General features: G+C 35.6%; 1 protein-coding gene across 2 annotated transcripts in view; it reads left to right on the plus strand.

The window, feature by feature from the left end:
• Nucleotides 1-13298, plus strand: part of LOC106668446 (5-hydroxytryptamine receptor-like) — a 335670-nt gene that overhangs the window by 155016 nt on the left and 167356 nt on the right. Inside the window, exon 1 of one of the 2 annotated variants that reach the window (XM_024228775.1) lies at nt 5957-5999. The exons of the other annotated variant lie outside the window; for it this stretch is intronic. The gene's annotated coding sequence lies outside the window, so the exon portion shown is untranslated. Of the gene's footprint in view, nt 1-5956; nt 6000-13298 lie in introns of those variants that run through there. 2 annotated transcript variants of the gene reach the window in all.

The following is a 13298-nucleotide window of genomic DNA, read 5'->3' on the forward strand; positions in this document are numbered from 1 at the left end:
TACTTCGTAGTGTATTCATTATTTACTTCAATGTTTTATAGCAACATTTTTAATAAAATTGTTTTAGTCAATTTAATTTGTTTTAGTTATAACTTATATTTTTCTTTTAACATATCCATTAAACAAAAAAAAATGTTTTAACCATTGCAAATATTTACTAAAAAGAGGGTGGAACGTATGTTGTCTCTCAGTGATCATTTAAATTTAGGGGTGAAATAAAATTTCATTTTGCTACAGGGAAAGGAATATATATGTTACTTATTTTAAATTTGTCATTTTTGAAATTAATTGAGTTTTGTTTTTAAATTTTTTCGAACTCTTTCAACTACAAACAAGGTGAAATAATGGTTTAGTATGCAATTCTAATTTATAGCTTGTAAATTTTACTGTTTATTGTATATGTCTAGGCAATTATTCCGGAAAAGAAAGCTTATTGGGTCTGGTTTTTACCGTAGTGGTTTTTTAAATGTTAAACTCGTTTCTGACGGGAGTAAAGAGTTAATAAACATTACCCAGGTAGTCCACTCTGAAGAGATAATGTTTTAAAAGCTAAACCTTTCCAGCCTTTTTCATTAAAAGGTTATTTCCGCGGATTGCATTAAATATAATTTAACCTCGGGGCATTAAATGGAGTTTATATTAATATCTGACGTCCTTTCCCATTAAATATTTATTGCGGAAGGTTGCAAAGTTAAACAGAAGCGGCAACCCTGACGTAAATTTATGTTAAGAGTTTCTCGGTTCAATTTTTAGGCGGGATGGGATGCTGGGGCAAAATCAACAAAAAAGAAACAAGAGAGCCACCTTGTAATGCAAATGACTTAGTACTTTACCTTTTTTAGTAATTAACCGATCTTTCCTTTAGAAAATACTGAAAATATTGTAGAATAAAGTATACTTTCAAACTCATATTTGCTTTGAATTATGTTAAAACTTTAAGTTATTAATTACTTAATTATAAGGTTCATTTTTTCTTTCTTAATTGTCTCTTTCTCGTATCATTCTATCAATTTATTTATTTATGTTATTTACTCTGTAAAAATATGTATTACAATATGTTCACATATCAAACACATATCCATTTTAAAAAAAAGCTTACTTCTCGTTCTTTCATTTTAATCAGAGAAGATACTCCATTTTTCTTCTCGTATTTATTTATATTAAAACTGCATACGAAATGCAACAAGTTGTTGAAAGGATATACGTAAACACTTGCACAAACAAAATATTGTATGCACATATACATGTCTGTCGTAAGAGATTTGAACGGCCATTATCCATTGAAATTGCCCGTAAATGGCCGTTATGGCGTGAAGCCAACATCAGACGTTAAAGTTGCCGAAGTTACACGGTCAGACTGTCGCGAGGCCCCCTGCGCTTCACTGTTCTATGAGGGTTGGAAGAAAAGGTTGAGCTGGTCAGGTTACGAATTAATGGTTTGTCACGAGTAAATATTTTGGAGTGAAATTTATTCCTGCGGGAGTGGGCCTGGTTTGGACGTAGATTATGTTGATAGTAGATGTAAAATTGCGCATCTACTATTGACTTTGGACTGTTGTTATAAGTTATTACATTATTGTTACAAGGGGGTTTCCAGGGACAAACTAATGGTGTAGTCTGGAGAACATGACGAGCTATCTGGCTCGTGTTTCCTGGCGCGTATGGTCGTCTTAAGCAGCCTCTGCATGCTGTCATCCAAATTCATGACCAAGGAAGCGTATAGAATGAGAAGACGCAGAGACTTCGCCTACCTTGTCCCTCGAGATGCGTTTAGGGAGTTGCTGGCTTAAGAGCTGGCGGCGAACGGCGGGTGCTGTAGCTGAGGCATATGTTAGGGTACAAGATCCTTCTAAATATATATTTTTAATATATATACGGACGGGAAAGGGTGCATGACCGTCTATTCTGCGGGGCAGCGTATTTTCGTTCCAGGTTCAAGCCCAGCTGCTTGGTAAGGACTCGCAGTGGCTTAGTGGTGAGACTCCTGGCGGGTACCTAGAGAAGAAGCTGCGTTTCATTCGTGGCCGTAGACCGTAGTACTTGCGCATGACCTTCGAATTACTACCTCCCGACTGCCGAAGGCGTATAGCCAGAGAGGAAAAGTGGAGCGAGGAGGAATGCTGTGGGTGCTTGTCGGTGACGGCCGTCAGAGCTGCCTTAACCGTAGGCATAGTCTCCTCTAGATTGTGGTTACAGCTTCCACTAAAATCGGAACCGCTGCTGGAGCGTATTCGGAGGTTTCGACGTTAGCTGTGCCCCTACACCGAGGGAGTCAGAGTTGTCTTCTCGATCTAGGGAGTGCGTGGGAGACTTGGCTGATGCATTTCAACCACCATTTGGGTATCCCTTTACGCGCACCTCTCGTTAAGTGCACAACGTTCAAGTCAACATGTCGGTAGTTTACTGCAGGATGATGTGGGCTTCTACATCGAACCTCACGGAAGAAGCAGATTTTCCGTGCGCGGAGGTGAGCCCGCCTAACTTGAGAATCTAAAAGGGGTGATAAGGCCTAATCGGCCAGGCGTGCACGCTAAAGAACCTCAATGTTACATGAGTGGGACGTATGACTGGATTGTAGGGGTTGGATTTTGTTAAGACTGGAACTCTTGGTTGTCCCGTACGGTTCAAGTCCATAGTCTAAATTTGGGCGATTGAGGTAGTGCATAATACATTTTTATTAAGTTATGTCACTTTAGATCTTTGGTCAAGTAGTCCCTTTAGCATTTTATATCTAAGGTTACATCAATTCGTTTTAGTCGTATGTCTGATTTGATTATTTACCTTGATTCTCCATTGTCGAAGGCAGGATTCAAGCAAATAAAGATGGGCTTAGAAGTTAGAAAGTATAGGAGTAATAGGGTTCATGTTTGTGAAGAAGATTGTCGTGTCATCGGCGCATGTGAATGTTATGGTGTGCTATGAGAGATCAGCTGTAAAGATGGAGTAAAAGTAAGGGAGTAAGTGTGCTTCCCTGGCGGACGCGGGCTAAATGAGAAAAATAGAAGAGGAAGGGGTGCCTTAGGTTGAAAGTATCGGCTTGTTAGAAAGAATTTGAGGATAAGATAGTATGCTAATGGATGGATGCACTTTAGCTTCCACAAGCCCTCGTACATAAGGTATACCCGATCCAAGGCCCTCGAAGGCTTCTAGTAAATAGAAAAATAGCATATTCGCTTAATGCGAGGTAAAATGAAACCTCTCTTTCCATCTCGTAGGCCATTGTGTTTCAAATCAAATTACGATCCGGACATGAGTGCGCTGTTGAAGTTTACTGTGAATGAAAGAAAGAGTGTTTAATTGCCATTGATTTAAATTTCCTTAATGAAGAGAGAGTCCGTTGGATTAATTAATTCTGAACACCCGGTCGCAGATAAAAAAAAGTTATATACAGCCCAAGGTTCTATTACGTTTTAAAACTTAAATTTCACGTAATTTATAGTCTGAAGGCTGACTACTGGTTAAAGTCGGCTTAGATAAAATGTTGCAATAGAAATGAAAAACAAGGCGCAATAGGAAAAAGTTTCGAACGGTAACAGAACGAAAATTTGATTAATACCACTTAAGAAATTCCTTTGAAATGAGATCTAACTTTAACACAAAAACTAACAAGAAAATTAGAATCTTATTTGGCTGATTATGTTAGGCGGGTTCAAGTTAAATCTATGCCTCTCTAGAAGGGAGAAGTTGGTCAGAGCGTCTTCCCTTTGGGAAGTTGCATGTTGGGCAGGGCAACTTGGCTCTCGGCAAATCGACAATGGATCATCAGACATTCTTTTGCCTCGGGGCATTCCAATCAGGGCAAATTGGAACGCCGTGAACCTTTTGAGAGGATCAATTCAAACGAATTGAGCATTAAGCACTTCGCGTGACTAGTCAAGCGAATAAATGAGTAAATACCAAATCTCCACCACTGAATAAGTATTACCGTAAAGACTATTTATTTATCGTTCCACAGTTTATTGTGTTTTATATACTGATTTCTAATGACTATCTGCTTTATCACCACTTTTAAATTCTCAATTTAAATGTCAAATGAATACGAAATGCTTAAAAACAATACCCGTTGTCTACATTGAGCTGGTATTGTAATCGAAGTTTTTATCGATTATTACACCGTCGTACGAGAGAGGGAAAGAGAGAGAGAGAGTGAGAGAGTGAGAGAGTGAGAGAGAGAGAGAAAGAGAGAGAGAGAGAGAGAGAGTGAGCTATGTCAACTTTATTATGTCCTGCGAGCAGGTTCCCTTAAGGACAACAACGACAAACAATACAAATATATAAAATATCTCTCTGAGCGATAGAACAACAATGCAAAATGGAATGGTAAAAAATGTAATGATATGATAATGATAATAATAATAATAATATGTATAACATGTACACGCCATATACACACATTTATATACAACATACACCTCATACAATATACAACATAAAACATACATAGTACATATAATAATTCAACAATGTAATACCAAACAAAACAAACCCAAAAACAGAATAAAAACAAAACGAATTTATTTTATTTTGTTAAATATATTTCTCAATAAAGATCGAAACGTTGGCACGATAAAGAAAATGTTTTTCTGAAACCTACATCACACCAGAACGCATCTCACGATTTCTAAATAAATAAATGTTAAATATATTTTTGTTTATTTATTTTTTGATTTAATAAATTAATTTTTACACTATTTCTTAATTTTTTATACAGATGTCAAAGTTTTGTTTAACAGATAATTTTGTAAGAGGTATATTGCGTTTTTAAATGTTTCAGAAAGAGAGAGAGAGAGAGAGAGAGAGAGAGAGAGAGAGAGAGAGAGAGAGAGAGAGAGGGAGAGAGAGAGAGAGAGAGAAAAGGGTGGGAGTGAGAGGGCGAGATGGTTGAAAACAAATTCGAATATTCTTTCCTATTTAGCTGTTGAAGTAGCATCCATGGAAAACACATTTGCAAATTAGGGCACAAAGGAATTAAAAGTGCTGGTGATACTTGTTGAAAACATGTTGAAAATTGCGCAAAGCTGAACGTCAGAATACCAAGTAAGTGAGTTTAATCACCGTTTCAACACAATAATTACGTTGACGTCTTGATAATTATCACATGTTGTAGGATATAATTGTTTATAACATACATACGAAACGGGAGAAATGATGATATAGATAGAAAGAGAAAGGAAGAGATAGAAAAAAAGAAAATTAATGAGGTCCATTAAGAGAAAATAGTAAGGGCGAGAAAAACATGAGTAGTTTATTACGTTGAGAAAGTTAGAGCTAAATTAGCAAGCTGATATTTGCATTTGTTGGCAGCAGAGCAAAAATCAGTAAATTAAATAAAAAATACGATAGAGAAACCATAATTTTTCAAAACATGTAAATTCATTCACACGCGCACATCACTGTCAGATAAAGGTGCGGGGTTCGACTTCAGGGCCGCTGGAAAACATACGAATGGATTTCCTTTTTTCAAAAACACCGCAGCCCCGGGTCTCCTCTGCTGTTGCAAGGCCGGAGACAAATCCCAATGGCTCTGAATTCGAACAAATTTTGAATTCGAATAGCGAACTATCACATTCCCAGGAATACTGAAGCTCACGTAATTACCTTCTTCCGCTAGTGTGCGTATCTCATCCCTCCGTAATGACATCTTAATTAGGCGTTGTACTTCCTCCCTTCTTGAACAAAATCTTCAATAGACTGGGATAACTTCGTACAAACACATGGGAATAAATTACTCGGCAGGTTTAATCAACATCACTTGTTATTTTGGCGGTAGATGTTAGAAACAAGCCCTGGCCGATGTTTGAGGCAATTAATTTAATTGAAACCAAGAGTCTTGAAAAGGAGGATAACACATTTTGCTACCGTATATAATAATTTACTCTCATTTGTTTTTCTGCAGATAATAATTATGATTTTACTACATACATATTTACTTGAATAATTATTGTTTTGTTTCAGGTAATAAGCAGCTTTATAGTTCTTTGTGATTTAAAACGAAACAAGTAAGTCTTACACACATACATCTACGTAGTTAATAAAAACACAATTTTACCTCCTGGGCATGAGGGTAAACTACGTCCACACATATTACACACTCCCCCCTACCTACACTTACACTGACATAAGCACACTAACAGTACACACCCTAGGGCTACCGTCCCTAGGAAGGTTCTTGAGACGAACTTAAAATTCACGTTTTGGGATTTGCGACCCAGTACGTACATACTTCTGTCATACCTAACACTAGGTGGTATGAGGGCAAGAGACTTGGACGGTGTCTGGGCCTCCGTCAGCATGCCACCACTAATACACAGGCCGATGCACGCGAAAATATAATAAAAGAAAGATTGGAGCGTCAATGGGCGGGGTCGTCGGAGAGACCCTTTCCAGTCATGAGCACGAACGGTAGATGGCCCTCAGAGAACCTGAGCAGGAGACAAGGGATCGTCCTCACCCCACTGAGGACTGGCCATACCCGGTTGACACACGGGCACCTGCTTTTGAGCCAAAGCCCGCGCAGAGAAAGGTTGCTCGATGTGTCCCATACAATAGAGGGTGTCATGCCTTGCCTCCATACAGAGAGCGTGTAGGTATGTCGCCGGATTTAAGAAGAGTTCTCGAACACGGTAGCGAGTTTCAGGGTCCTCTATTTTGCTTTTTAAGGGAATTGGGAATTTTTTATTGTGTATAGAAGTTAAGTTATTTGTTTTGTGTTTCTGTTTCTTGTATGAGTGAATGTATTTATCGTGTGAATGCGGAGGTACTGATGGCGAGTAGCTTCTCCATCTCCTCTCAGGTTGTGTGTATGACTTGGGCTGATGGAGGAAATTTTATAAAAATACCCTATCGACCCCAATCTAGGTTAGTTTATTATAGGGAATAGGTAGATGGAGGAATATCGAGTACTCCATCTTCCAACCAGTTGGAGTGCAATATAGGTATGAATGTATTTATTGGTATGATTGTATATCGAGTGTGTAGCGGTATTATGTTAGTGCTTCGGGGCTGAAATGACCAAGCTGTCGGATGCCCCTGTCAAAAAATCATATATAATCATAAAATCATTATGTTAACAATATAGACATTTAGAAAACAAAAGAAACATTTAGAAAACAGATTATTATAAATCAAGCATTTTTTTCAAAAAATTAGATTTATTCTCCGATCCTCAAAAGTAAAGCAGTTTATTGTTTTTAAAACCTAGCTATTTACTTATTTACATACCTAATAAGTAATATTTTTCTATTAAAAAAATTAAATTAAATTAAACATATATACATTATAATAGTGGTCTGGTTAGTTGTTCGACGTCTAACGGATGGACTGCTTCTACGTTTACGTGGACCTTAGGTTTTTGATGGTAGACTAATGCGCTATTACAGATAGCTCCTTGTACTAGATCCATTGTGAGGACACGGTGAAGGTCTTAATTTATGATATACCATTGTACGTGCATCTCTTTAAGCTATTTTGTACCCTTTTTATGAAATACTGGCACTGCCCCAGAACTGGATTCCACAAGACCATACATATGCTTGAAGTCCTAAGTAAGAGCTTACTGTTCATGGGCAATAGAGAGTTACTGCTCAACAGCCAGTACATATTCTGGAATTGAATTGGAATTTGTTGAGCTATTTACTTTTTTTTAAATTTACATGTGTTTTTTATTGCAAGCGCGCATTTAATGTCGTACCGAGGTACTTTGGCACGTTGGCGTACAAGACAGTTGAAGTGGGTTGGTATGAAATACATTTTTCTGTTGATTAAGTCCACACTACCTGGTATTCTTTAGTATCAACTTTATTCTCAACTTAGCCGTCCATTTATAGATTCAGGAAATTGTGATCAGTTTACGGGTCGATTCAGCCTTGTTTTTACAAATTACCAAAGAAAAATAAGCATAAATAATAAAGTATAGAGCAAAAATAATAAATTGGGAGAATAAGACTGACAAGGAATTCTACCGTTTACCTCGTCCGGCAGCAGAATCGAGTTATAGACGAAGCCGTACAGGTCTTTCGGACCCGAAATCCAAATTGACTAGGTGTGGTCTACCGTGCACAAAAAATTTGTACTACTGTACTTGCGTGTCTCTACGAAAATTGAATGTGGCACTTTTTGAAAAATTCTGACTTGCACAAATTATAGAAGAATTTTTAGAGAAAAGGTGAAGGCGTGGATGTTAGATGTAGGCAACAGAGCAAGTCTGAGAAAAAAGGGAATATAAACGAAGAAATCAGAAAATAATACAAATCGAACTCATATCTATCACACAATGGCTTGACGTGAGTTCCATTCGGTTTTATTATTTACAGCACTATGACATAATATCATTTGAAATGTAATTGGTTAAGAATTTGCATCGTAGGTAAACATGCAGAACACATCGAAATAATCAAAATAATATAAAAAGTTTTTGTTGATCAAATTAATCAACCATAAATATGATTTACAAAACTTTACTGAAATACAAATCGGCAAAAAAAACGAAAACCATTTTGTAACAACTTCATGAAATATATTAAAAGAATGTTTTTTTCAAACGAGAGTTGCAATACTTTTTCATTTATTATAGTATTTGAATATTATTATTTTTTAATAATAAACACGTAAAAAAGAATTAAAGGTTCCGTGTTAATTAAGTTCATAAAAGAAAGGAAGTAAAGTCCTCAAAATTGGTAATTAATAAAAAGTTTCAATCGTATTTTTTTCTAAACTGGCTATTAACGATCTCAGTTTATTATTTCTAATGGTTTACGGCAAACAAAGGATCGTTGGGCCGGAAATATTTTCCCAGTTGGATAATTAGCGAGAAAAATTATGAGGGGCTGATCTTAATTGGTTTCCTCTCTTTTGACGTTATTACTGATCATTTAAAGCTTTCCATTGTTCATTTTTATCTTGTGTATTTAAACGTATAATAGCTTGAAAAAACGTTTTACTTTTATGGGCCTGTGACTGGTACTAAAAGTACAGAACGATCAATTTTGCAAGTTGTAGGAAGTTAAGTTGCTGCCCTGTTTTGTAATATCAAATGTATACTGTTAAATATAATTGTATTTATATATTGCCCGACCTACTTTAAAATAATAAAATGATGAATTGCAGGTTTAAAAAAAGGAACAATCAAAATTCTAAAACTAAAAAAAAATCATTTTAATTGTATCTTTAAAAATAAAATCTAATAAATAATAATAATAATAACAATTAGAGACATATAGTCTTTTATGTTATAAACATTATCAAACAAAAGTGTGAGCAAGGTGGAATGTCTAGAGATAGTAGGTAAGAAATTAAGCCAGTTGTACATAAATGGCCAACTGAGGAACTTGAGAGAAAAGAACTTGTGATTCTCTCTAGATTGCGAATAGGTCACATCAGGCCAATCCATAATTGGCTTTTAACTGCAAAATTAATACAGTTTTGAAAAGGTATTTTATTTTCGCAAGTGCTTGTTACTTAAAGCTAAATCTTAAAATTAAATTATGGATTATAATAACTACTTTCAACTGTTATCTTTTATACCAAACATTTTAGTTTATAATGAATTTTATAAAAGTGAGGCCAGCGAAATTAAATACGTCCAAACTAGATTTTCGTCAAATTTATTTGTACAAATTTCAGCTTGAGCGAAGTGTGGCCAAAACCGCGCGTAACATCAAATGCGGTTTGGGGGAGGGAAGCATTAGCGAATGTACGGAGCAGCGATGATTTCAGAGATTTCGTCCTGGAAATTTCGATCTCGAAGACTGGTAAGTTCGCGGTAGGACTTTGTGGACGACGATCAATTTCAAAACGTTGATTGAACAAAATTTAGTTGACCACTCAACCATGTTCGCCATATGGAGAAAATTGGTAGAGTAAAGAAGCTCGACTAGTTATCGCACTAACAGACCGAAGCCCAAAGAAATGAACGCTTTGAAATTTGCTCGTCTCTTCCGCTGCGTCATCAAAATAATCGAGTCTTCATGTGCAATGAAAAATAGATTCTGGACGAGGAGGCGTACAGGTCGGTAGTTGGTGAAAGATGAAGCGCCAAAACACTTCCTGAAACCAAATCTGCACCGAAAAAAGGTTATGGTGACGGTTGGAGTTATTCACTATAACTTCCTGTAACTATCATAGCAGAGGAACATTGCGAAAAAATTGGCAAGATGCACGGGAAACTGTAACGTCTTTGACCACCATTGGGGTAAACCCTAAGGGCCTATGTGGGCAAATGTTGCAATGCCAAGATATTTTCCAAAAAATCTTTTCCAACGGCTCAAGCCTTTCTAATTAATAAATCTAATTATATGCAAATATATTCTAATTAATTACATCTTAAAATCAAATTAGTTTTTATTGTTCTTAACGAAACAATACGATCAAAAGGGTTGTTCCTACCCTTTATAGCGAGGGAAGAGTTAAATGCCACCTTCCTTGAACTGAGCTTAATATTTCAAAAATACTACAAAATAATTAGTATAGCTAAGGGTGGACTTAAATCTCAGGTGAACCGCCTCCACGGATCAACAAATAAATAACATATAACATATATATAACATAAAAGCGTTGCCATTCAGATGGAATGATGGGCTTGTTGTCAACACGGTTAGCAAATCAAGAAAGGCAATAAAAAAAATATGAGAGTCAATAATTGGCCTTATCCCAGATTTTCAAATGTAACGTGCGTCATAAAATTGCCATTCGTTATGAAGAACATTGATAATTGTTTATATAAACTAATGCTAACTAGATAATGTAAATTCAATATACAATGAAAGGTTATCTCCATTGAAGTATATAATTTTAGGCAGAGCAGAGGAAAGATAATAAATCTAAGAGGAAAGTTCGAGAATTTTTAATTGAAGGGGAACGAAGAGGGTGATAAGAGAGAAAACAATTTAACTTTAGCGAAATCTCAGTCCCATTGCGAAATAATGATGAAAATCTTAAAAAAATTAAATGAAATTTACCAAGATTTCATCCTCGGGTCGTTTTTATTTCCATTCCTAAACGCGACTCAGATTAAGAGCCCGTTCCGAACTCCTAAAGTATAAAGAAGATATTTCTTTATTGCTTTTAACAAACGGTCTGGCTTTTTGAAGAAAGGCTAATTTATTAAGAACGGTTTGAATTTGCGGAGTAAAAGCAAAGCCATTAATGCGAAAAGCCGTTGTCCCAGCGGCCCTCGAAGCGGCCAATTAAAAAGGGTCCGCCAGTGGATGGGGCCTGGTATAAAGAAGAATCCGCGGAGATGGGGGTATAAGGAATGAGGGTTAAAGAAGGGTGGATAAATGAGAGAAGTCCCATTAGCAACCTATCACGTTCTCCGCCATTGTTAGAGCACCTCATTTCCCCTTGAGGTCCTAACTGCCGCTTACCCACTTGCAAGGACTCGCTTGTAAACTAAATTTTTATTTGAAAGGATACTTTCCTCGATGCAATCATCAACTATGGCGATAAAAATAAGTGTGTGCTAAGATAACCTTTTTCCCTGTAATCAGTTAATGCATACCAATTTATACTTTTCACTCAACACTTTCAAGCATAAACCTGCCTATAAACTTGTCTCAGCTCATGTGAATTATATTATCCTTTTTCCTTTACCACCGGAGAAAATAAATTGCACTTTAACCATATACTTCTAAATTAATGTCTAGTAATATATGAATATAAATGGAAGATTATGCTTATAACAGAAACAAATGGTCCAGAGAAAGTAAAAAATATTACTGCTCATTTTAAGACATTTCTTTTCTTTTTTAACTTAATAAAAATGTTGAACATTTTCTATATCACTTTTTTGATCTTTTTTTTAAATTTAGATAAATTGCATCGCTACATCCGTTCGTTCAATTTAGATATAATCCACATGTTTCATATCTAAAATATTCACTCTATGACTTGTTGTGCAATTTTCTATTTAATTTTCCATTCATGTTTGAGACAGATTCCGTAATTATTTGTAGAAAAAAAAATCGTTTGAGAAGTATAACTATGTACTTTTTCTCTTGAGAATAATAAAAAATGTACTATATTTTAGACAAATCGTAAATTTATTAATTAGCTCCTTTGGTATAAACGGGTGCGGAGAGATGAATGGTCGTAGATTAATAGACATTTCAGGAAAGTTGTTGTAAAATAGAAAGTTGAAAATAGTGCAGGGCTGCGACCCGTTGAAGCTGTTTCTCGCCAGTGATATTGTTATTCCGACTAGGTTCTCCACGGATGCTCCCAGAATATTGAGAATCTAACTGTGAATAGTGAGGAATAAACGTCGACATGTTTTACACAGAGTTCTGAATGTCTTTTATGTAAAAATGAAGAATTATTATTTTTTTAATATAAGACTAAAATGTTTTTAGTGAATCCACACTATAAAACATTGGACATATACACGCTACTTTTGAATAGGCCCTAGTTTGGTATCAAATAATAAAATCGGACTATTATTTCCATTTAAAAACTAGGTAAATTTCTGACAAATAATTTTTCCATTTCGTGAATTTCTTATAGAATGTTTAATATATTTTGATGGTACATTCGTCGTTAAAAGCCACTTTCTATTATATATTTCGATAACGACTTCTTCTATATTTTTATTTGTCTTTCTTTTTTATATTTCAATGGTATAGTGTTTTTCATTGTTTAATCGATGTATGATTTAAATGCATTTTTAATTTATAAGGCTTTAGTGCTACGCGTGTGGTGTTTGATTATTTCAAGTTTCTGTTAAGTTAATTTTGCCTTATTTTTCTATGTCGTTGTTCATATTGTCAATGTTTCATGTTTTTCTCCAGTGTAGAAAGTTCATGATTGTTTTCTGTGTGTGGTTAATGATTATTTGGAGATCGTGAGATGCGGTCTGGTGTGACGTAGGTTTTAGAAAAACAACTTCTTTATCGTGCCTACGTTTCCATCTTTATTAAGATCATCTTCAGGTCCTGGAATTTATAAACATGGATTGAATTTTACAAATACATATAGGATGTGAAAAAAGTGAATTTATACAATGCTAGAAATTTTAGACTCAATCAAAGTATTTGTACTAACTCAAAGTGTTTGTTTTCTGTATAGATGTGTCATTCTTCTGTGTCGTCTTGAGAGTGCCAGTAATATATTGATGTTTTATGTTTATATACGTTGGATTTTGAAGGGGTGGGGAATGAGGTTGGCGCAAAAAACATTTTTATATGAGGAGTGGGCTTCTTTGGGGTAAAATGAGCCGACAATGGGAAAAAATGGGTTAAGGTTCGGCCTGATTATCCTTTCAGGATTATACAGACGGAGATAATTTGGGATAGGAAAACCAAATT

The sequence above is a fragment of the Cimex lectularius genome, unplaced genomic scaffold (genome assembly GCF_000648675.2).
Source record: "Cimex lectularius strain Harlan isolate CLEC.00 unplaced genomic scaffold, Clec_2.1 scaffold273, whole genome shotgun sequence".
NCBI classification, from domain to species: domain Eukaryota; kingdom Metazoa; phylum Arthropoda; class Insecta; order Hemiptera; family Cimicidae; genus Cimex; species Cimex lectularius.